The sequence below is a fragment of the Delphinapterus leucas genome, chromosome 9, assembly GCF_059928025.1.
Source record: "Delphinapterus leucas isolate spDelLeu-1000000601 "Yukka" chromosome 9, BTC_Dleu_Yukka2, whole genome shotgun sequence".
NCBI classification, from domain to species: Eukaryota; Metazoa; Chordata; class Mammalia; order Artiodactyla; family Monodontidae; genus Delphinapterus; species Delphinapterus leucas.
This window is the reverse complement of record NC_143137.1, coordinates 37,034,722-37,055,952: the sequence shown is the minus strand read 5'-3', so window position 1 is coordinate 37,055,952 and position 21,231 is coordinate 37,034,722. Positions and strand designations below refer to the sequence as shown.

General features: G+C 40.5%; 1 protein-coding gene across 13 annotated transcripts in view; it reads right to left on the bottom strand.

Annotated features, from left to right (window-relative positions):
- DOCK4 (dedicator of cytokinesis 4) overlaps positions 1 to 21,231 on the bottom strand; it is a 480,689-nt gene that overhangs the window by 329,124 nt on the left and 130,334 nt on the right. For 8 of the 13 annotated variants that reach the window (XM_089917513.1, XM_089917514.1, XM_089917512.1 and 5 more), the window contains exon 1: positions 1,287 to 17,577. The exons of 3 other annotated variants lie outside the window; for them this stretch is intronic. The gene's annotated coding sequence lies outside the window, so the exon portion shown is untranslated. Of the gene's footprint in view, positions 1 to 1,286; positions 17,578 to 21,231 lie in introns of those variants that run through there. 2 more of the 13 variants (XM_089917504.1, XM_089917506.1) reach the window with 2 other exon arrangements.

The window sequence follows — 21,231 nt, the reverse complement described above, 5'->3', positions numbered from 1 at the left end:
ATATTGCTTTCCTATTCCAAAATAACGAGATCCATCATTACATATACTTTGGTAAATCCCCATTTGTACCCACCAGAACTGATCCCAGTTTTCAGAGAACACAACCTCTGTTCTCCAAGTAATCCCAGCATTAAACCCCTGACCCAAAACTACACAGAAGTCATGACTATATTAGCTGCTAACATAGAATGAGAGAGCTTGGGTGTTCCTCTTTTCTAAACTAGCCTCTGAACTCGAGAATTTCTGACCTAAAAAAAAAGAACTACAAAATAAAGAAATAAAAATGATGTATTTTCCATTTCTTACAGGGAGAAAAAACAATTTTCATGTAACATCAAATTTACCTGACTTTGCTCTCAGAGTAAGCCTAAGTCATTCACTACATTTTGAATTCGCTTATTTTACATTTATTTAGAACTTTCCTTCCAAATGTCATAAGGTTGATTTTTGAATAACAATAAAACAAGTGCTATTTTCAGAGCCCTTGTACTTATTCCAAAAGAGATTAAAGTAATTTAAGCTATATATATATATTATGGGAAATTAAAATAAATTTAACTTGTTTAATACAAAAAGAAAATGTAAATTAAATATGAAGCAAAGGAAAATAAAGGTATGAAAGCAAGATAAAGCCAGGAGCAGGGCTGGTATCAAAAATGTATCCCATGCATCTCCATATACTGCAAAAGATACAACAGATGGAACTGAACACCGTACTGCTCGGTACCAAAGATGGAGCTGGCACTAACCTCTTCCTAAAGGAAGGCAAAGAGGAAAATGTGATCACTGACAAGAATCTCAGGATCCGGGGGAGAAAAACAAAGAGACAGCAAAGGAGAAGCACAGTGAGATCTGATACTAACATCAGAGAAGACTTTTTCCTTCCTATCTTGGTCAAACTGTGCTCTGCTACCTTTGCCTGGGATGGGGGAGGGAGGAGGGGGGAGGGGGAGGCAGGTGGGAAAGGGATGAGGCATGTGAGATCAGATGAGACCACAGCCCTTCAACGCTGCTGCCCCAAGAATAGCAGCTCTGGGTAATCTTACATAATTGGCCTCTGCGTAAGAAGTTATTGGGGTGGGGGGAAGGTTAGGTGGCTTTAGTTTAAACAATAAATTGACAACCGTTGATAGAGTTGGGTCCACAAGATGAGCCACTGAGGCATAGGAGAACAGATTAGAATTTCCGTGTGTCTGTGTGTATGTGTATGGTATGATATATATATATATATATATATGTATATGTATATATATATATATATATATATATATATATTTTTTTTTTACCTTAAAAATAAAGTAAGCTCTCCTGAAGTCTCTTGTTTGAATTTTCCCTGGTGCATTCCCTAAATCACACGATACTGGAACTGTGAGGCATGGAGAGAGAAAAGGGGATTCTGCCTGGAGGGACGAATCCATGCAGTTCTTCACTCCCAGCATATGGTGAAAGACTGCAACACACCTGGGCCTGGCTAAGAGGATGTACAAATAAAATTACATCAGTTTAACTGAACTCTTTTACAAATGTACAAATGGCTTAAAAAGATTCCTATGAAGGAAACATGGATTAAGGATAGCACTAATAACATAAGCACGTGCAAACAAACAGAAAATGGACCCTTCTATGGATTTATCTTAATCAGCCATATGTTACAGGTAAAAATTGAAGATCTAATCAGATCTGAAAATAAGAGGGCAAAAACAAATCATGCAACACAGGCTGAATCATCAGGAAAACTACTTGAAAAACGGATTATATACCCACTAGCATTAATTATGAATTGTGTCCTATCACTTGTGTTTTAGACATCAGCTATTAAAACCAGATATCAAAATAAACTACTTGGTCCAAAACTCACCAAACTACATACTTTAAAACAGGTGCAGTTTTCTGTACATAAATTATAAAAAAAAAAATAATGAGGCAAAAGATATAACCTTCGAATGCCTGTATCACAAAGAAGCAAGCTTAGGTTAAAAATAATGAAGCATATTTAATCACATTGCTCTCTCTAAAATCATATAATTTTGTTACATGATTAAAAGGGCTTTATAGTATTAATAAAAATTAAATAATAAAGTTTATTTTACCTTTATCTCCTCTTATAAAATCTGGTTTTGGAAGTGCTTTATATTATGCTTAATAAGAGTATATAGTATATACACATAACTTGTAAATAAAAATACATGTTTTATGAGTGCAGACGCCAATGTTCTACCAATGGAATTTCACTAATACAGGAGATATTGTATGAATTATGTGAAAGAGAAATGTTTGGAAAGTGTTTGGATAGGTCCTTGGAGAGAAAGAAGTCTGGTAGCAGTGACAGCACCTTATCTTTGCATCCCCCCCCTTTTTATTCCTCTATCTTCACCCCTACCATGGCAAATTTTTTTTATAATATATGGTCTAGCTAATTCTTTTTTAAATAAATCATTAAAACCTCTGTTATAAGGAATAGCAAGCATAGCCTCCACTACTCCTGGAAGGTTCCAAAAGCAAGATGCACTGCTAACATAATGTCATGTGCCTAAATTGTTTTCGTAATACGAATTACCCTAGCATAATTCACATTAAATTTCATTTGTGACCTTTCATCTAAGCCACACTGCTTGATTAGGATCTCTGGTATGTCTTTTCAGCCTTTTCAAATGCTTACTGTCCTGAATGGGCCTTCCATAAACTAAATTTGTCACCTGCTCCGTTTCATTAACCCAATCATGAACACATTAAAAATTGAGTCCCTTGGGAAAAGGCCTCATGTAACCAATTCTCAGCGCTTTAGTAAGGCAAGTGCCTTGATTACAGGCTTGTTTGCTGTCTCAGAGGAAACATGGCCAGATAATAAGTAAGAAGGCAATAAAGTAAGCAGGAGAGAACAACGGGAGAGAGGAGGAAAGGAAAAAAGCCAACTCTGGAAGTGGGCTCTACAGGAATACACTGACAAAGGTCAAAGACTGCTTCCTCTTCCTCTTCCCACATCTCCAAGGATCACACTGTGAAGCTGGCAAGCTATGGTTCAGAGAGGAGAGAAAAGCTCTTTCTAAGTCATAGGTCAAAACTCTGAAGGAAAAGCTGATTTGGGTGAAAGATTAAGCTCCACTCTGAGGACATCAGGGGTTTCCTCGTCCAGCATGGCCTGAATTTCAGAGGATTCAGGAGTTCAATCTTCTTTTGAACCACTCCTGATATTTTTAGGCAAATGAAATCACAATAATGTTCTTAAATACATGTAACAATTTCACATTCATAAAGTTACACTACATTTCAGAATTTTTTCACTTCAGTGAATATAAAACCATCACGGCCAAACTTAGGAACCTATTCTCTATCATGTATCAGGTCAAGATGTAATGATAACAATCATCCTATATTTACCTTCAATTTCATTTAACAGCAAAAGTGATATACAATTATTTCACCAAGTCATGACATAACTGATCAAAGAGAATTCTAGATATGCAGCCCTAACCAACCCTGTCTCCTCAAAGAAGTCTCACCATTGGATTTAACAGGGATAGTTGACTAAAGGAATATTTTTTGATTAATATAAAACTTAATTTAAGATAAACATGGACACATAAAAAGAAAAAAGATAAAAGCCATGGGACATGGACACAGTTATAAAGATGATGATATGAACACTTTCCCATGGCTGTGTCTAAAACTTTGAGAAATCCTCCTTTTCAGACGCTAGCATTTTCTAAACTCCCTCACAGTGCACTGAACAGATATAACCACTCACAGGTACTACTGTCAAAGTCTACACCAACTCAAGAAGAAGAAGAAAGAGAATACATTTAAGAGCCAATAAAATTTTTTCTTTAAAATTAAGAATTTCTTTAACTTTTAAGAGCAAACTTTAGAAAAATTCTTAGTTGTAGCAGAAAGAATTAAGATCATTCCCAAGTGGGCTTCCCTGGTGGCGCAGTGGTTGAGAGTCCGCCTGCCGATGCAGCGGACGCGGGTTCGTGCCCCGGTCCGAGAGGATCCCACATGCTGCGGAGAGGCTGGGTCCGTGAGCCATGGCCGCTGAGCCTGCGCGTCCGAAGCCTGTGCTCCGCAATGGGAGAGGGCACAGCAGTGAGAGGCCCGCGTACCGCAAAAACAAAACAAAACAAACTAACAAACAAAAAAAGATCATTTCCAAGGTGGTGGCTAAAAGGAGCACCACATTCAATTCAGGAACTTCAAAAGCTTGACCTCAAGCCCAGGTAGCACATTTCACAGGTAAGCAGAGAGAAGACACATCTGCAAAGCACTGCCAACTCCAATAGAAAGACGATTTCATCTCCAACTCCTTCAAGGAGAATTAGAGAGAAAAAGAATGGATGAGCTTCCCTCTTTGATTTTAAGCCATTTAAAGGTTAAACGTACAATCTAACAGGAAAAGAATGGCCTGAGTTCATAAGGTTACGAGGTATTTGAGATAACTGTTAATAATCCCTCATGTCCTACTTTACCACTTGTTCTCTTTTTTTGCATTCCTTCATTGCACACAAATGGACACTTTCCAGTATAAAAGGGAACAGATGGAGTTAAAAACTACTCATCTCCCCCGACCCATCTGCGTGTCTTTCCTACAAAGTGATGGTCACACACGTGTACATCATCATTTCCATTAGTCACCACTATGGATGGATTCGAGGCTGCAGCCCATGGATAGAAGGGGCTGCTGTGTACCCTTTGGAGGACAGCTGCATCCTGCCCCAGCTGGCCTGCCCAGTGCCCAGAGGACTGCAGAAGTGGGTCAGACGAGCAGGCAGTGGCAGAATTAAACCACAGAAACATTCACAGTCACAAAGAGAATGAGGGCCACACTGGAAAAGACTGTCCCAACGTGACAGGCTTTGGTTTATGGGGTAGCTCAAGACAGATGCCCAGGAGTTCGGATGCAGACAAGACTTCCTTCAAGGGAGGTGAGCCCTGGGCCTGCTACACACCAGCCTTCCTGTCACCTGATTTCCACTATCCCATCCTTCCATGTGATACCGAACAAGGGTCAGCACACACAGCAAAGTCTTTTTAAGCTCTCTCTGGCCACTTAAAACGTCTTCAAAATAAATACACCTAAGTTTTCCTTTAAAAAGAATTATGAATGTAACTTTGGCTCACAGTAGCCTTTCCCAAATTTTATTTTGTGGAACAATACTCTAGGAAGATGTTAATAATGTTCCATACACACCCACACAAACAGGTGTATAAGATTTTTTAAGATGTTAAGAGATTCTTTTGCTGGAGAACTTCCCAGTGTCTTTGTTATGTTAATCTTCACTGGGAATTTCCCAGGGAAGAATAAAGTGGTGATGGTGGTGGTGACAGAAATGTTTGCTGAGTGGTTCAACAGAAACCAGATCAACATCATCTCATTTTTTTTACATGAATTGGCTTATTTAATCCTCAAAACAGATCTATTTAGTAAGCAAAATTGTACAGTATAAAGAGGAGGAAACTGAGACTCAGAGAGATCATCATAATGCAGCTAATAAGGAGGAAAGCAGGAACTTGAACCCAGATCTGGCTGAAGAGTACTGTTATTCATTCATTCATTCATTCATTCATGCATGCAGTGAGCTGGTAAATATTTACTGTGTGTAGGACACTCCTAAGATGTATTTTTCTCTAATAATAATGTTGCTAATTATGACCAACATCTTTCCTCCTACCAACTTCATATTTTTAAAAATGTCAAACTTACATGAAAAAGCTTAAAAGAAAACCCCAACGAATATCCATTCCTCCTGCCTGTGAAATTCACTTTGTATAAAGTAAGTTTCAAAGAGGAAAAAAACATAAGGGAAGTCACGGAAGTGGGAAAAAGCACTAAACATTCAGAAGACATTTTGAAGGGCCAGTTCTGTCTCCAATAAAAGCAAGGCTAATTTCTTAAATCTTATATTTTATACCAGTTGTCAATACGTGTATATTTAGCTCATGCCTTAGACAGCACCTCTTGATGAATATATTGGAAGGATCATTAAGATGTGCTAATATATCTTTATCGCTGCTCTATCTCCAGCACCAAAAACAGTGATACCTTGAGTGATAGCTGAGGGTCAACATTAAACAATTGAATTTGCAAACGTGTGCATAAATAGAAGTATATATTCTGTGAGTTTTACTGTGTCCTTCCTGATAGGACAATAGCACTCATTGCCTTGACCTCACCTGTATACTCAGGTGTGGCTGAGCATCTGCACACAGGTGGTCCCCCTCCTCCCCTCCCCACCAAAAGATAGAGAAGTTATAAGCAGAAAACTCATTAACAGAGTCCACTTAAAAGTCACAAAGCATGAAAAATTCCCCAGTTTAAAATAAGCCACAAAAGGCAAAGACATCTACAACAGCTTCCACTCCGACCAAACTGGAAAAGACTATCTTGAAGATAAAGCTAAGGTTCTAGAGAAGCCTCAAGACAGAAGCCCGGGGGGCTCCAGAATGCTGAGTCTGTACTTCCTACCTGCCAGCCTTTCTCTCACAGCCTTCTACCCTCCTTCTCTCCTGCATAATACAATCATAAAAATGAAAGACATTTACTGATGGGACGCTTACGATCTCTGTCTCATCTCCTACTTGATGCCCTTTGTATCTCATTTGCACCCTCATAAAGATGAATAGATAATGAATATAGACTCTGCTCGTGCCCTACAATCTTGCCAGTGTCCGGCTGGGAGACTTACACTGTGAGCAAATCTTGGAAGGGGGGATAAGAGAGGAGGACACCTGTTACAGGACATTTGGGGCATTCAAAATCTTCTTTCTTGTCTAGTTTGAAGAGGAAGGGGCTATCTTTGAAAGCTCCCTATACTGTGAATCTTCCCTTCTGTCACTCAGATGTGAGTTTTGATTAGGAAGTAAACTGTGTGAGGAAAGAGCTAGGCCCTGGACACCCTTTGTGCTGGCACAGGTGATGGCAGAGGTGTGAGTACTGAAGTCAGACGTGCAGCAGCTTCGTGGGTCACGGCAGAGGCAATGTGGCTCAGGGGTTGGCAACAACGGCAGCTCCCTTGTCCTTTCAGAGTCTGTAAGCCAGCTAATATCCCCTAACAAATCCCATTTAAACCAGCCAGGGTGGATTCTATTATCTTCATCAAAGAACTCTAGCAGATACAGAACTCTCTGGCAATGAAAGGTTTTGAAACTGCAAAAGATCCCAGTCAGTGGAGCAAAAATTTCATAAACCAGTTCCACACCACTCACCACCCCTCCATCTACATTACAGGTTGTAAGGACACTAAGCCAGTCTTTTGCTTAGGGTTCTTTTAATCCAAAAAAGTAATACAGATTTCTCTCTTGGGGCTACTAGCAGAAGAGAAACAGGTGCTTTGTCTTGTTAGACAAGCTCCTATGATGATGGGGGATTGTCAGCTATAAGAAGGCAGCTCTTACTGGCTGAATTGTGTGTTCCCCCCACCTCAAAATTCATATGTTGCAGCACTAATCCCTAGTACTACAGAACGTGATTGTATTTGGAGATCGAACTTTTAAGCAGGTGACTAAAATGAGGAGGCCAGGGTGGGCCCTAATCCAATCTGACTGGTGTCCTCCTAAGAAGAGGAAATCTGGACACACGAAGAGACACCAAGGAGGAAAGACCATGTGAGGACACAGCGAGAAGGTGGCCATCTGCAAGCCAAGGAGAGAGGCCTCAGGAGAAAGCAACCCTGATGACACCCTGATCTTGGACTTCCAGCTTTCAGAAATGTGAGAAAATAAATGTTATTTAAGCCACCCAGCCTGTGGTCTTTCATTATGGCAGCCGGAACTGCCTAATACAGCAACATAAAGGGCATTGATTGGACATGCAATCAACAAAGTAGGTTCTGGCCTTTATTCTGCCAGTATCCAGTGCTGGTTCCTGGGTAACTAGTTAAAACAACTTTGAGCTCGTCTCTGCACTCTTCTTCTCTCACTACACTTCAGACGCACTGCCCTCTCAGTTCCTGAAACATGCCAAGCTTTTGCTCCTACCAGGGCATCTGTGTATGCCATTCCTCAGCTGAAGCCTCTTTCCCACACTCTTCATACAGCTGGGTCTTTCTCAGCCTCAAGTTCTGAGACTTTGTGTCTTTTTCTGAGAGGCTATGCCTGACCACAGTAGCTAAAGTCACTCTCTCTTGCTGCTTTATCTTCAAACTACATGCCATGATTCTAATTACTATTTTTGTTTATTTGGTATTTTGCTGTTTTCCCTGGTAAGACATAAACTCCAAGAGGGAGGATACCATGTCTACCCTGGCCATTATATTCCTAAAGCCTAGCAGAGTGCCTGGCTCCCCATTAAGCTGTCAATAGATATCTGGTGAATAAATCAGTGAACCGGCTCTCAAACTCTAGTCCACTGAATGGTGCTCAGCTGAGCTGCTGGTAGAAACTGCCTAGGCACCTTACTCTTCTCAGGCTCCATCACTAAGATCTGAATCAACTGGCCCAGGATGGTAGCAATTTAACAAGTTCCCCAGATGTTCTCATGCACAGCTGGATTTGGAGCCACTGGATGAGACAACTTCCAAGATCCACTTTAAAACTTATTTGTCTCCATGGTACTTTCATGTCATGGTACTTTTCCTCCCTCATGTCATCATATAAGCTATTCTAAGATAAAACAAACACTGTTGGCAGAATTATGAAGGGAGAATCACTGTCATCACCATGTATTGACACCAAGCGTGCAAAATGGGGCTTCCATCCAAGGATCAAAAAAACTAAAAGAAATCCATGGCATTCCCACATGATAAAACTTCAGGTGTTCAGCTTCTGTCCAAAGACAGAACAAACATAAAGAGTGACATTCACACCTGACGCTAAAAGCAAATGGCCCAAAATGTTAACTCTGGTTATCTCCAGATGGTGAGTTCATGGGTGATTTCATATCCTTTCTTTTTATCTCTTTAAAAAATGTTACACAATGAACATTATTACATTTATAATCAGGAAAAATAATCACGTTGCTTAAAAATAATCCTATTCCTAGAGTCAAACTGGAAAGTGCCATGACACCAAGCAAACAAAACACACCAGCACCCGAATGTCAAGGGCCTGGCCAGAAAGGCCATGGAGGCAGTGCATCCGACCCCCTGAATGGTTGGCCAGAGCAATGTGAGGCATTCAGAGATGGGCAAGAGACAGGACTATGGGTATGAGTCAGCCGGGGAGGTATTCCCAGAGGAGGAGGTTCAACTTCAGCTAAGTTGTAAAGGAATGGAAAATGTACTGAGCAAAAAAATTAAGTCTTTTACATGCTCATTGGGTGATAACTGGAAGGCTAAAAAACAAAACAAAAAACGTGTAAATGACAGTGGTAAAGTACTGGGACTGCTGACTGCAGCTGAGAGGCATTCATTTCTTGCAGGAAACAGGCAGGGATGGGTTTCCTGCCAGCCGTTCTAGAGCTGATAGCTTTGACTCGCCTCCAGCACCTATGGGGAAAAGGAAAACTCCCCAGAGCAGTAGGGGTGTACAAAACATGCCTTCAAAGGCCACCATTTGAAATCCCCGGGAATTCTTACACCCTTGCCTTGTGATTGCCATAGAAATCTACAACATACACCTATCAGATGAACTCTGGCTGTCCGCTGCCACTAGCAGTTTAATGTCTGCTGCATTATTAGCATTTTTGGTGAAAGATATTGAAGGACTTTGACTGCAGGGTGACTACATCCCAACTCAGCCCATTACTCACTGCACTTAGAGTGTTCATCTCAAAGCACGTATGTAATTATATACAGAGCCAAGAAAATTATGCATGGCTCACACAATAAGGGGAAGGAAAAAATGAATTCAAGGAAAATATAATAAACTCTAGATTGCTTTGTTCCTGCATAATAAGTTGTTCCTGTTTGTTTCATTGCTACTGGGAGTTGTATTAAAGACTGGACTGCTATGTTCACAACCCAGTATCACCAGTTAGTAACAGGAGTATAACTTCACTGCAGAAAATCCCTCTGGGTCAGTTTCTTCAACTGTAAAATGGAAAGAGTGTCTTGTATCCCTCATTGAAATGATCATTGAAATGATCAAATGATGCTAAAGCATCCTGTAATGATCCTGAAAGTTCTATTTTCCTAGATTGCTTTGGGCCAAATAAGGAGGTAGACTAATACAGGGATTAGAGCACTGGCTTTAAGTGTGATTCCAGCTCCATCCCTTCTAGGTATGTGAATGTGGACAAGTTATTAACCTCTCTCTAAACCTCAGTTTCCTCATCTGTAAGACAGAGATAATAATATCTATCCCATAGGTTTATTATGAACTTAAAAAAAATAATTCACATAAAGTGCTCGGCACAGTTTCAGGCACATTACAAATACATACAAATTATTATACTAATGATAACTTCTGTCTAAAGCAAGGATCAGCTATAAGGCAAACTAAAGCAAAACACGCCATACCAGATAGATACTTTCAGGAATCCCCCCTCTGGCTGGAGGGAGACTCACCTTTCTAGAGATAGAGGAGGTGTCTTATTCATCCCTGTATCCCCGAGCATCTCCTACAGGGCCCTGCACTTGGTGGGTGTTCATACTCTGGTCCAGTTAATGGTCCCAAGATCCTTCTTGTTGATTCAGAGACCCTCTGATAGGAAGCAGGGTCTCTGTCTCCTTGGATTACCCCCAAGTGGTTCACCAGGAAATCACTTCTTTAATGAGTTAAAATGAAAGTACCCGCGTGAAACAGTTAAAAACAACAAAAAAGAGCGATATTAATGAATGATCTCATTAGGATGATTTCCCAACTTTCATCTCTAATTCCTCCGTGCTATACAAAACTGTGTCTCCTTCAGAGCAGTAAATGTGCCTGCCATTTAAAATGCACTCTGAGAGCCTTGAATAACACTGACTGGCTATTCTGAGCGCCCAAATGATTACCTGTTGCCTGACATGAGTACTGCCAGACAATGAATAAACCAATAAAACAAATCACCAGGTGGATGCAGGCTCAATGCTTTTCTCCTGAGAAGAATGAGTTATCTTTGGCTCTGTAGGCTAAATACATTTATAACACTCACACCTTTGCTAGTCTCATTCAAGCAGTCATTTGACCAGCTATTAATGAAAGACACAGTTCTTGCTTTCAAGGGGCTCTCAGCCCAATGAGGGAAGCAGCATGGGGTCACTGTTACAAGGCAAGGCTCAACAGTAAGAATAACTTCTTGAAATCTCAATTCTGCTTCTTGTTGAAAGACTTAGAGAAAATGGCTTAACTTCTCCAATTCTCAGTTTCCTTATATATAATATGGGGAAAATAAGACCTACCACTCTCATAAGAAGAGATCAGAGAGCTACCTAGCTCTCTTTCTGTCTCGTAAAGACAGAGCAAGAAGAGCTCTCTGTAAACCAGGAAGACGGCCCTCACTAAAGACCCCGACCATGCCAGCACCCTGACCTCAGACTGCCAGCCTCCAGAACTGTGAGAAATAAATGCTTGTTGTTTAGGCCATCCAGTCTCTGTTAATTTGTTAGAGCAGCCCGAACTAACTAAGACATGATTATCATTAGCAGTCATGGCGGTGGTAGAGGAAGATGTGCCACTGACAGACGTGGGCTGGGGTCAGAGCACAGATCAAGGGTACCCAATTCAGTGGGAACTCACAAAAAAGACTTCCTGGAAAAGGAACTACTTACCTCAAAATAGCCAAACAGGCAAAGAAGAGGGAACAGGAAAGATGGCAAACCAAAGATGGCATTTGCCCGCAGGCATTTTTTACTTTGAAGGTAGGAAGAGGATGTAGCTGGGGGGTCCACACTTGCTTGGGTTTTCCTTTAAGAAGCTGCCACTGCTCACCTCAGGCAGGCAGGTGTTTAGAGTAAAGCACTGGGGCAGAAGATGCTTCATTCTATAGAATTTCTCGCAAACAAGTCAGTGTTTTGGGTTACATGACAGATGGAAAAACATTTTGTTCTACAAAGCCATTCTGTTTTTTAAAATAACGGCATTGGTTATAAAATGATTTTACCACAGCCCACAATGGGGCTCTCCTTCTAAAATAGCTGGCATTTTTACTGATATCTGATACTGGCATCTTACACCACGTTTTTCTGCTCTTCTTAAGCATTATTATTTAGTTCTCCTTCATTTTATCTTCCTCCCAACTAGCAGTTTTAAGTATTTTCGGATCAGGAACTTCTTCTACCTTTAGTATTTTCCAAAGTCCCTGCCTGGCAGGGTGTGCTAAACATGTGAGAAGCATCAATAAATGTTGTCTAAAGAAAAAAAAAAATTTTTTTAGCATCATTAAGGATAGTTTGAAATTTACATGACTCTACCAGATTTAAGTTATAAATCTTTATGGTTCCACCACCTGAAGGCAAAAACTGTTTTTTTTTAAATTATAGTTCTATTACTTCTCTAATTGGAATGAACTCAAGAATGATCCTTAGGGCTTCCCTGGTGGCGCAGTGGTTGAGAGTCCGCCTGCTGATGCAGGGGACACGGGTTCGTGCCCCGGTCCGGCAAGATCCCACATGCCGCAGAGTGGCTGGGCCCGTGAGCCATGGCCACTGGGCCTGCATGTCCGGAGCCTGTGCTCCGCAACGGGAGAGGCCACAACAGTGAGAGGCCCGCGTACCGCAAAAAAAAAAAAAAAAAAAAAAAAGAATGATCCTTATATAAAGCAGAAACTAACACACCATTGAAAAGCAATTATACTCCAATAAAGATGTTAAAAAAAAAAAGAATGATCCTTATTTCAATAGGAAGGCTATACAAACTGTCAAAGTGTTACATTCCCAGAGCAGTCTTCTATCTTCTCAAAGGAATGCAAGTATAATCTTCTTAAATATTTTCTAACTTTTGAATTGATTTTTATTCACAATTCCCTGCTAAATACTTACCTTCTTACTTGAATGTCCTTGCCCTTAACATAGAAAACTAAAAGTACACTAGCTTTAGAGAAATGTACCAGGAGCAATATTCAATACCATCAGAAATAAAGCTAGAAGGAAATTACCACCTGACCCTTGTCAAAGTAAGGGGAGCCTTACTTGATACTTTCAGTTAAAAAGATTAGACTGATGAAACCCCAAATTACTCCTCTTCCTACATGTTTAAAATTTTAGTGGCATTTTCTTGACTCTCTTAGGTTCAAGTGAAATACATACCCCTTCATCCTGCTGAAATCACTTTACTATAAACTGTTAGGAAAATTCATTCCTGAGTCATAATCTGCCAAACGTCATACAGACTGGGATTCCAAAATACCTTCAGGTTTTTTCTAAGGGCTCTAACTAAAGAGCTTCCACTTCCAGTAGGAAAGCTCCAATAAACCTTAATAGTTCTGTGTACTCAGGAAGTACAAATGCTCATAAATTATCTCTTCAGAAATTCTCCTATTTAAAAAAAACTATCCATGACCAGATTATCAGCTTGCAAAATAACATGACAATAGCAAGTCAGTCAACAATTTATTTGCATTTCACTGAATCTTTACTGAACACCTCCACAAGATGATAGGGATGCTAGGCCCTTGCGATCCAAGACCACTTATCAGAAACCTCGGGATCAGATGTACTGTGTAATTCAGTACGTTTCCAGGTTTTGCCAAGTAAGTTGGATTAAATATCATGTTTTACTAACTCTCCCAAGCAGATGTGGGTCAATGTTAATATCTCTGCACCAACATGTATGAATATCATATCAACAAGTTAGATTAGGTTTTACTGTCAAATGAGTTATGGAAAGATGTAGATTTTAGAGGGATCTAGGGATGACAAATAATATACTACTCCTATATCAAGGAGCTCACAGATAAGAGGAAGATATTTATTTATCCCTCTGAGTCAGTTAATAAGCCAGTACCAATCAGCCCCAAGTTCAGCCTTCTACACTCTGTTCTGGGATGCTTGGCTCAGCAAACCCCATTTCTGCTTTGCCAGCTGCTGGCTCTTCTGTCTGCCAACAAACGGTGTCGTGGGAGACTGGAAGACCAGAGAGGGAGAAGGGACACATTCCTTCCGGTGGATGGATGTTCCCACGTTGCCTCCTGTCTGTTGGCAGTTCCTGTGAGTATCATCCAGGCAATGCTTCTCCCCTAGGCAGTGGCAGGTCCCTCCAGGAGCACTGGAAGCCAGTTGGCCGGTTTCTCCACAACAGGAGAACCCACCACACCCAGAGACCTCAGCAGGAGCTGGACCCCAGCCCACTGGGACTCTCTTCTAAACTCAGCCAGGGCAGCACCCTCTCCTCAGGTCTGCTTCAGTTCTGTAAGGCCTCCCTCTAAGTTTCTAAGTTTTAGTAACCAAACCTCTTCCTCCAGTTGCTACATCCCTGACACTTTTAGTATTCTCTTCTTGCCTTGTCAGTTTCCCACGTCACACCTTTATACCTAGTTAACAATTCTTTATATTAAAGTATCGCTGTTCAGATAACTAGTGTGGTTACTATTCCTGATTGGACTCCTGCTGATATGCAATTCCCAACTTGTTATAATAAGCCTGGAAACACAGATTATGAAAGAAAATATTACAACAGCAGGACCAGGGAAAGATTCTGAGGGGCTAATATCGATAGTTGAACTAGAACCTTACAAGACAAGAAAACAGGGGAAAGGGAAATTCTGACAGAACATACAAAAGAAGCAACCACACAGTAAAGGCAAAGCCCTGCTCACAGAAAGAGTTTTTGTGAGGGAGGGAAAAGAGGCAAGGCTGCAGGAGAGGCTTTTTGCTAGTGCTAAGAAATGTTTTCTGGAGACAAGAGAGAGTTGTTGGAGGTTCACATGCAGTTCCCTGTTTTGTATGGCACAGCACTGAGGGGAGTGTAGAGGACAGCTAACAGGGGAGTATAGCATAGAGGAGAGCTTGGAAATCAGGTAGAAAGTTATGTGCTAAGACAAAGTCTCTCCTCTGAAAATTTATATAATAGCAGGAAATTCAGACACAACTCACTAAATACTGTATAATTAAATATAAATAGATCCCAAATGTTGAGCCACACTCATTGGCAGCAAACAATGGAATTTTAGTCCACTTCAAAAAGCGGTATGACAACTTTAATTTCTAAACTAAAAGTTTTCATTAAAAAGTAGTTTCACATAGGGCTTCCCTGGTGGCGCAGTGGTTGAGAGTCCGCCTGCCGATGCAGGGGACGCAGGTTCGTGCCCCGGTCTGGGAAGATCCCACATGCCGCGGAGCGGCTGGGCCCGTGAGCCATGGCTGCTGAGCCTGCGCGTCCGGAGCCTGTGCTCCGCAACGGGAGAGGCCACAGTGGTGAGAGGCCAACGTACCGCAAAAAAAAAAAAAAAAGTAGTTTCACATAGATCCAACCACCCTCCCACATAACCATGATGAAACTTGTGATTATGCAAATGTCAGTAGGGCTAAAATCTGCATTTATTAAAAAAGAAAGAAAGAAAGAAAAATCCTCTAGAGAAAAATATGTAATATAACAGGAATAAACTCTTCCAGTCCAAAAGAAGTACCCAAATAAATTCAGTGACTACTGATTTCCTAACTTGATTTTCTTTGGGCTCCTGTAGCGCTTCTAATTTTAATACAATTATCATTGACTCATGTCCTTGCATTACCTGTTATTTTATCTTCTCTTTTAAGCTAGATCACAAAATTACTCTGTCAAGGGGAAGAATCACACATGACACTTGCTATATTCTCCTGGAATCTGTCACAGTGAGTAGAAACTCCTAAAATATTTGTTGATTTGTATGCTAAAATATATAGTATTTTCAGATATCCACTTAAAGAACTCTATAACAAATATTGTGAAATTATTCTGTCAGAATAGTTCTCAGTAATTTGAATAGTGTGATTTATTTACTTTTATATTCCCTGAAAACAAGCATAACCTCTCGCTCATAGCAGCAATGCAATAAATATTTGCTGATTTGAGTTGACTGAGGAAAAGAATCAAGAGTCATTTAAATATTTTGAAATCAAATTCTTCATTAATTTAGGATCTGGACAACCAGAGTTAATAAAGACAAACTGGACTTGAGAAAAAGAGTTAAAACTTTTGGAACTCATTTTCATATTAAATAGCTTATTTAAAAAAAAAAAAACAGATGAGGAAAGGTTAGGACACACTGGCACACTTCCACAGATTATTTGATGATCAAAGACATCTGGCTTCTTTGATGATTTATGGAATTCCACCCTTAAGGCCCACTTGATAGTTCCAAAATATGTTTTGCAATATTTGGACATCGTCCAGGTGGCTGGTTTAATTCACATTTCCCCAAACACTCATCTTATTGGGAAGTTTATTATTTCTTTATGGTTATAATTAAGTCCTAAATTCTAGGTAAAGTTTGTTCAGGGTTTTATGAAACAAAATGAGATTTTTTTAAAATTCATTTTTAATTTAAAATTGAAATTAAGCTTAGATCTGCTTAATTTTTCCTAAGTCTCAGTTTCCTGTGTATGATGTAGGGAAGAACTAAACATTACACAGAATTTCATTTTTCAGGAAAAAATACATTTAATCAAGAGATAATTAAATACACTACTTCTTAAAGGTCGACAAGTACAAGTATTATTTCCAATAGTATACAGCAAAATAGTATAGTTTGGAGATTCTTTTCTCCAAGAGATCTGTTCAACGTAAATGTCAAGGTGTATATAGTAAGTAAAGTAGTTACACGTTTGATTTTATTCAATGTGATGCCAAATGAGAAAAAGGAAGAGAAAAGTCGATAGGACAGGGAAAGAGCCATTGAATGCCAACCACTATGCAACAAGTAAGGTTAATCTCTGTCAGTAGCCAGAAGTTCGAAATCCAAAAGCAGTACAGTTTTCTGACAAAATTAACCTTTGGGATAAATCTTCCCCTCAAACCCAACATGGATGATTACAGAATAAATTAAGTTATCCAAAAAGGAAAGATGCTATAAGACTTAGCCAAATACCCTAGTAGCCAAAAAATGCAACGTATTTGGGCTTCTTGGAACATTAAGAACAAAAATGCAATGGTATTCACATCTACACAATGGGAAAAATAAACCATATTAAAAGGAAACCAAATTAGAACATTCTTTACTTTATAGTATAAAAACATTTTAGGAATTCACTGGTCATCCAGTGGTTAGGATTCTGTGCTTCCACTGCCAGGGAACTGGGTTCAATCCCTGGTCAGGGAACTAAGATCCCGCAAGTCATGCAGTGCAGCTAAAAAAAAAAAGAAAAAAAATTTTTAAAAAATATTTGTAGAAGTTAGTACGTCTTTTAAAAAATATATTGTTTACAAAACAGAAAATTATAAATTTGTAGTGCCATGTACTTAAGAATGATGGAATAGGATTTTGGTGGGACCTTCAAGATGGCAGAGGAGTAAGAAATGGAGATCACCTTCCTCCCCACAAATACAACAAAAATACAACTACATGTGGCACAACTCCTACAGAACACCTACTGAATGCTGGCAGAAGACCTCAGACTTCCCAAAAGACAAGAAAATCCCCATGTACCTGGGTAGGGCAAAATAAAAAAGGAAAAACAGAGACAAAAGAATAGGGACGGGACCTGCACCTCTGGGAGGGAGCTGTGAAAGAGGAAAAGTTTCCACAAACTAGGAAGCCCCTTCACTGGCAGAGATAGGGGCTGGTGGCGGGGGGGGGGGGGGGGGGCGGGGAGGGCGGGGGGGGGGAGTTTTGCAGCCACAGAGGAGAGCTCAGCAACCCGTGCAGAGGGCAAAGTGGAGAGATTCCCGCACAGAGGATGGGTGCCGACCAGCACTTACCAGCCCAAGAGGCTTCTCTGCTCACCCACCGGGGCAGATGGGGGCTGGGAGCTGAGGCTTGGGCATGAGAGGTCAGATCCCAGGGAGAGGACTGGGGTTGGCTATGTGAACACAGCCAGAAGGGGGGCTAGTGCGCCACAGCTAGCCAGGAGGAAGTCTGGGGAAAAGTCTGGACCTGCCTAAGAGGCAAGAGACCATTGTTTTGGGGTGTGCGAGGAGAGGGGATTCTTTCCCTGTCTGCTCAGAGAAGGCAGAGCACTCCCTAAACAAGCTCCAGAGACGGGCAGGAGCCACAGCTATCAGCTGGGACCCCAGAGATAGGCATGAAATGCTAACGCTGCTGCTGCAGCCACCAACAATCCTGTGTGCAAGCACAGGTCACTGTCCACAATTCCCCTCCGAGGAGCCTCTGCAGCCAGCCACTGCCAGGGTCCCTGAATCCAGGGACAACTTCCCTGGGAGAACATATGGCGCGCCTCAGGCTGTTGCAGTGTCACACCGGCCTCTGCCACTGCAGGCTCGCCCACATTCCTTACCACTCCCTACCCTGGGCCTGAGTAAGCCACAGCCCCCAGTCAGCCTTGCTTTAACCCTGTCCTGACTGGGTGGGAACAGATGCCTGAGGGCAACGCACATGCAGAGGCAGGGCCAAAACCAAAGAGGAACCCCAGGAGCTGTGCGAACAAAGAAGAGAAAGGGAAATCTCTCCCAGCAGCTTCAGGAGCAACAGATTAAATCCCCACAAACAACTGGATGTACCCTGCGTCTGTAGAACACCCGAATAGACAAATAATCAACCCAAAATTGAGGCAGTGGACTTTGGAAGCAACGGTACACTTGGGGTTTGCTGTCTGCAACTGACTTGTTCCTGATTTTTCATGCTTATCGTAGTATAGTTTTTAGTCATCGTTATCATTGGTGGAATTGTTTATTGGTTTGGTTGAGCTTTTTTTTAATAACATTTTAAAAATTTAATAACTTTGAAATTTTTTTTATTTTTATAATTTTATTGTATTTTTTAATTATTTTTTTCCCTTTCTTTTTTTTTCCCTTTTCTTCTGAACCATGTGGCTGACAGGGTCTTGGGGCTCTGGCCTTGTGTCAGGCCTGAGCCTATGAGGTGGAAGAGTTGAGTTCAGGGCACTGGACCACCGGAGACCTCCCAGCCCCATGTGATATCTATCAGCGAGAGCCTTCCCAGAGATCTCACTCTCAAAGCTAAGATCCACATCCATCCAATGGCCAGCAAACTCCACTGCTGAACGCCCCATGCCAAACAAACAGCAACACAGGAACGCAACCCCATCCATTAGCAGAGAGACTGCCTAAAATCATAAGTTCACAGACCCCAAAACACCACCGGACACAGCCTTGCCCACCAGAAAAACAAGATCCATATCCATCCACCACAACACAGGCACCAGTCCCCTCCACCTGGAGCCTACACAAGCCACTGAACCAACCTTACCCACTGGGAGCAGACACCAAAAACAATGAGAATTACAAACCTGCAGCCTGCGAAAAGAAGACCCCAAACACAGTAAGTTAAGCAAAATGAGAAGACAGAGAAATATGCAGCAGATGAAGGAGCAAGGTAAAAACCCACCAGACCAAAGAAATGAAGAGGAAATAGGCAGTCTACCTGAAAAAGAATTCAGAGTAATGACAGTAAAGATGAACCAAAATCTCGGAAATAGAATGGAGAAAATACAAGAAACATTTAACAAGGACCTAGAAGAACTAAAGAACAAACAAACAATGATGAACAACACAATAAATGAAATTAAAAATTCTCTAGAAGGAATCAACAGCAGAATAACTGAGGCAGAACAATGGATAAGTGACCTGGAAGATAAAACAGTGGAAATAACTACCACAGAGCAGAATAAAGAAAAAAGAATGAAAAGAATTGAGGACAGTCTCAGAGAACTCTGGGACAACATTAAACGCACCAACATCCGAATTATAGGGGGTCCCAGAAGAAGAAGAGAAAAAGAAAGGAACTGAGAAAATATTTGAAGAGATTATAGTAGAAAACTTCCTTAACATGAGAAAGGAAATAGTCAAGTGCAGGAAGCGCAGAGTGTCCCATACAGGATAAATCCAAAGAGAAACACGCCAAGACACATATTAATCAAACTATCAAAAATTAAATACAAAGAACAAATATTAAAAGCGGCAAGGGAAAAGCAACAAATAACATACAAGGGAATCACCATAAGGTTAACAGCTGATGTTTCAGCAGAAACTCTGCAAGCCAGAAGGGAGTGGCAGGACATATTTAAAGTGATGAAAGGGAAAAACCTACAACTAAGATTACTCTACCCAGCAAGGATCTCATTCAGATTCAACGGAGAAATTAAAACCTTTACAGACAAACAAAAGTTAAGAGAATTCAGCACCACCAGACCTGCTTTACAACAAATGCTAAAGGAACTTCTCTAGGCAGGAAACACAAGAGAAAGAAAAGACCTACAAACAAACCCAAACAATTAAGAAAACGGTAATAGGAACATTCATATCAATAATTACTTTAAATGTAAATGGATTAAATGCTCCAAACAAAAGACACAGACTGGCTGAATGGATACAAACATAAGACCCATATATGTGCTGTCTACAAGAGACCCATTTCAGACCTAGGGACACATACAGATTGAAAGTGAGGGGATGGAAAAATATATTCCATGCAAATAGAAATCAAAAGAAAGCTGGATAGCAATACTCATATCAGGCAAAATAGACTTGAAAATAAAGACTATTAGAAGAGACAAAGAAGACATAAAGATCAAGGGATCAATCCAAGAAGAGGATACAACAATTGTAAATATTTATGCACCCAACATAGGAACACCTCAATACATAAGGCAAATGCTAACAGCCATAAATGGGGAAATTGACAGTAACACAATCATAGTAGGGGACTTTAACCCCCCACTTTCACCAATGGACAGATCAACCAAAATGAAAATAATTAAGGAAAAACAAGCTTTAAATATGATGGACTTGATTGATATTTATAGGACATTCCATCCAAAAACCACAGAATACACTTTCTTCTCAAGTGCTCATGGAACATTCTCCAGGATAGATCATATCTTGGGTCACAAATCAAGCCTTGGTAAATTTAAGAAATCTGAAATCATATCAAGTATCTTTTCCAATCACAACGCTGTGAGACTAGATATCAATTACAGGAAAAAAAAAACTGAAAAATATACAAACACATGGAGGCTAAACAATATGCTACTAAATAACCAAGAGATCACTGAAGAAATCAAAGAGGAAATCAAAAAATACCTAGAAACAAATGACAATGAAAACATGATGACCCAAAACCAATGGGATGGAGCAAAAGCAGTTCTAAAAGGGAAGTTTATAGCAATACAATACTACCTCAAGAAACAGGAAAAATCTCAAATAAACAACCTACCTTACACCTAAAGCAATTAGAAAAAGAAGAACAAACACCCCCCAAAATTAGCAGAAAAAGAAATCATAATGATCTGATCAGAAATAAATGAAAAAGAAAGAAACAATAGC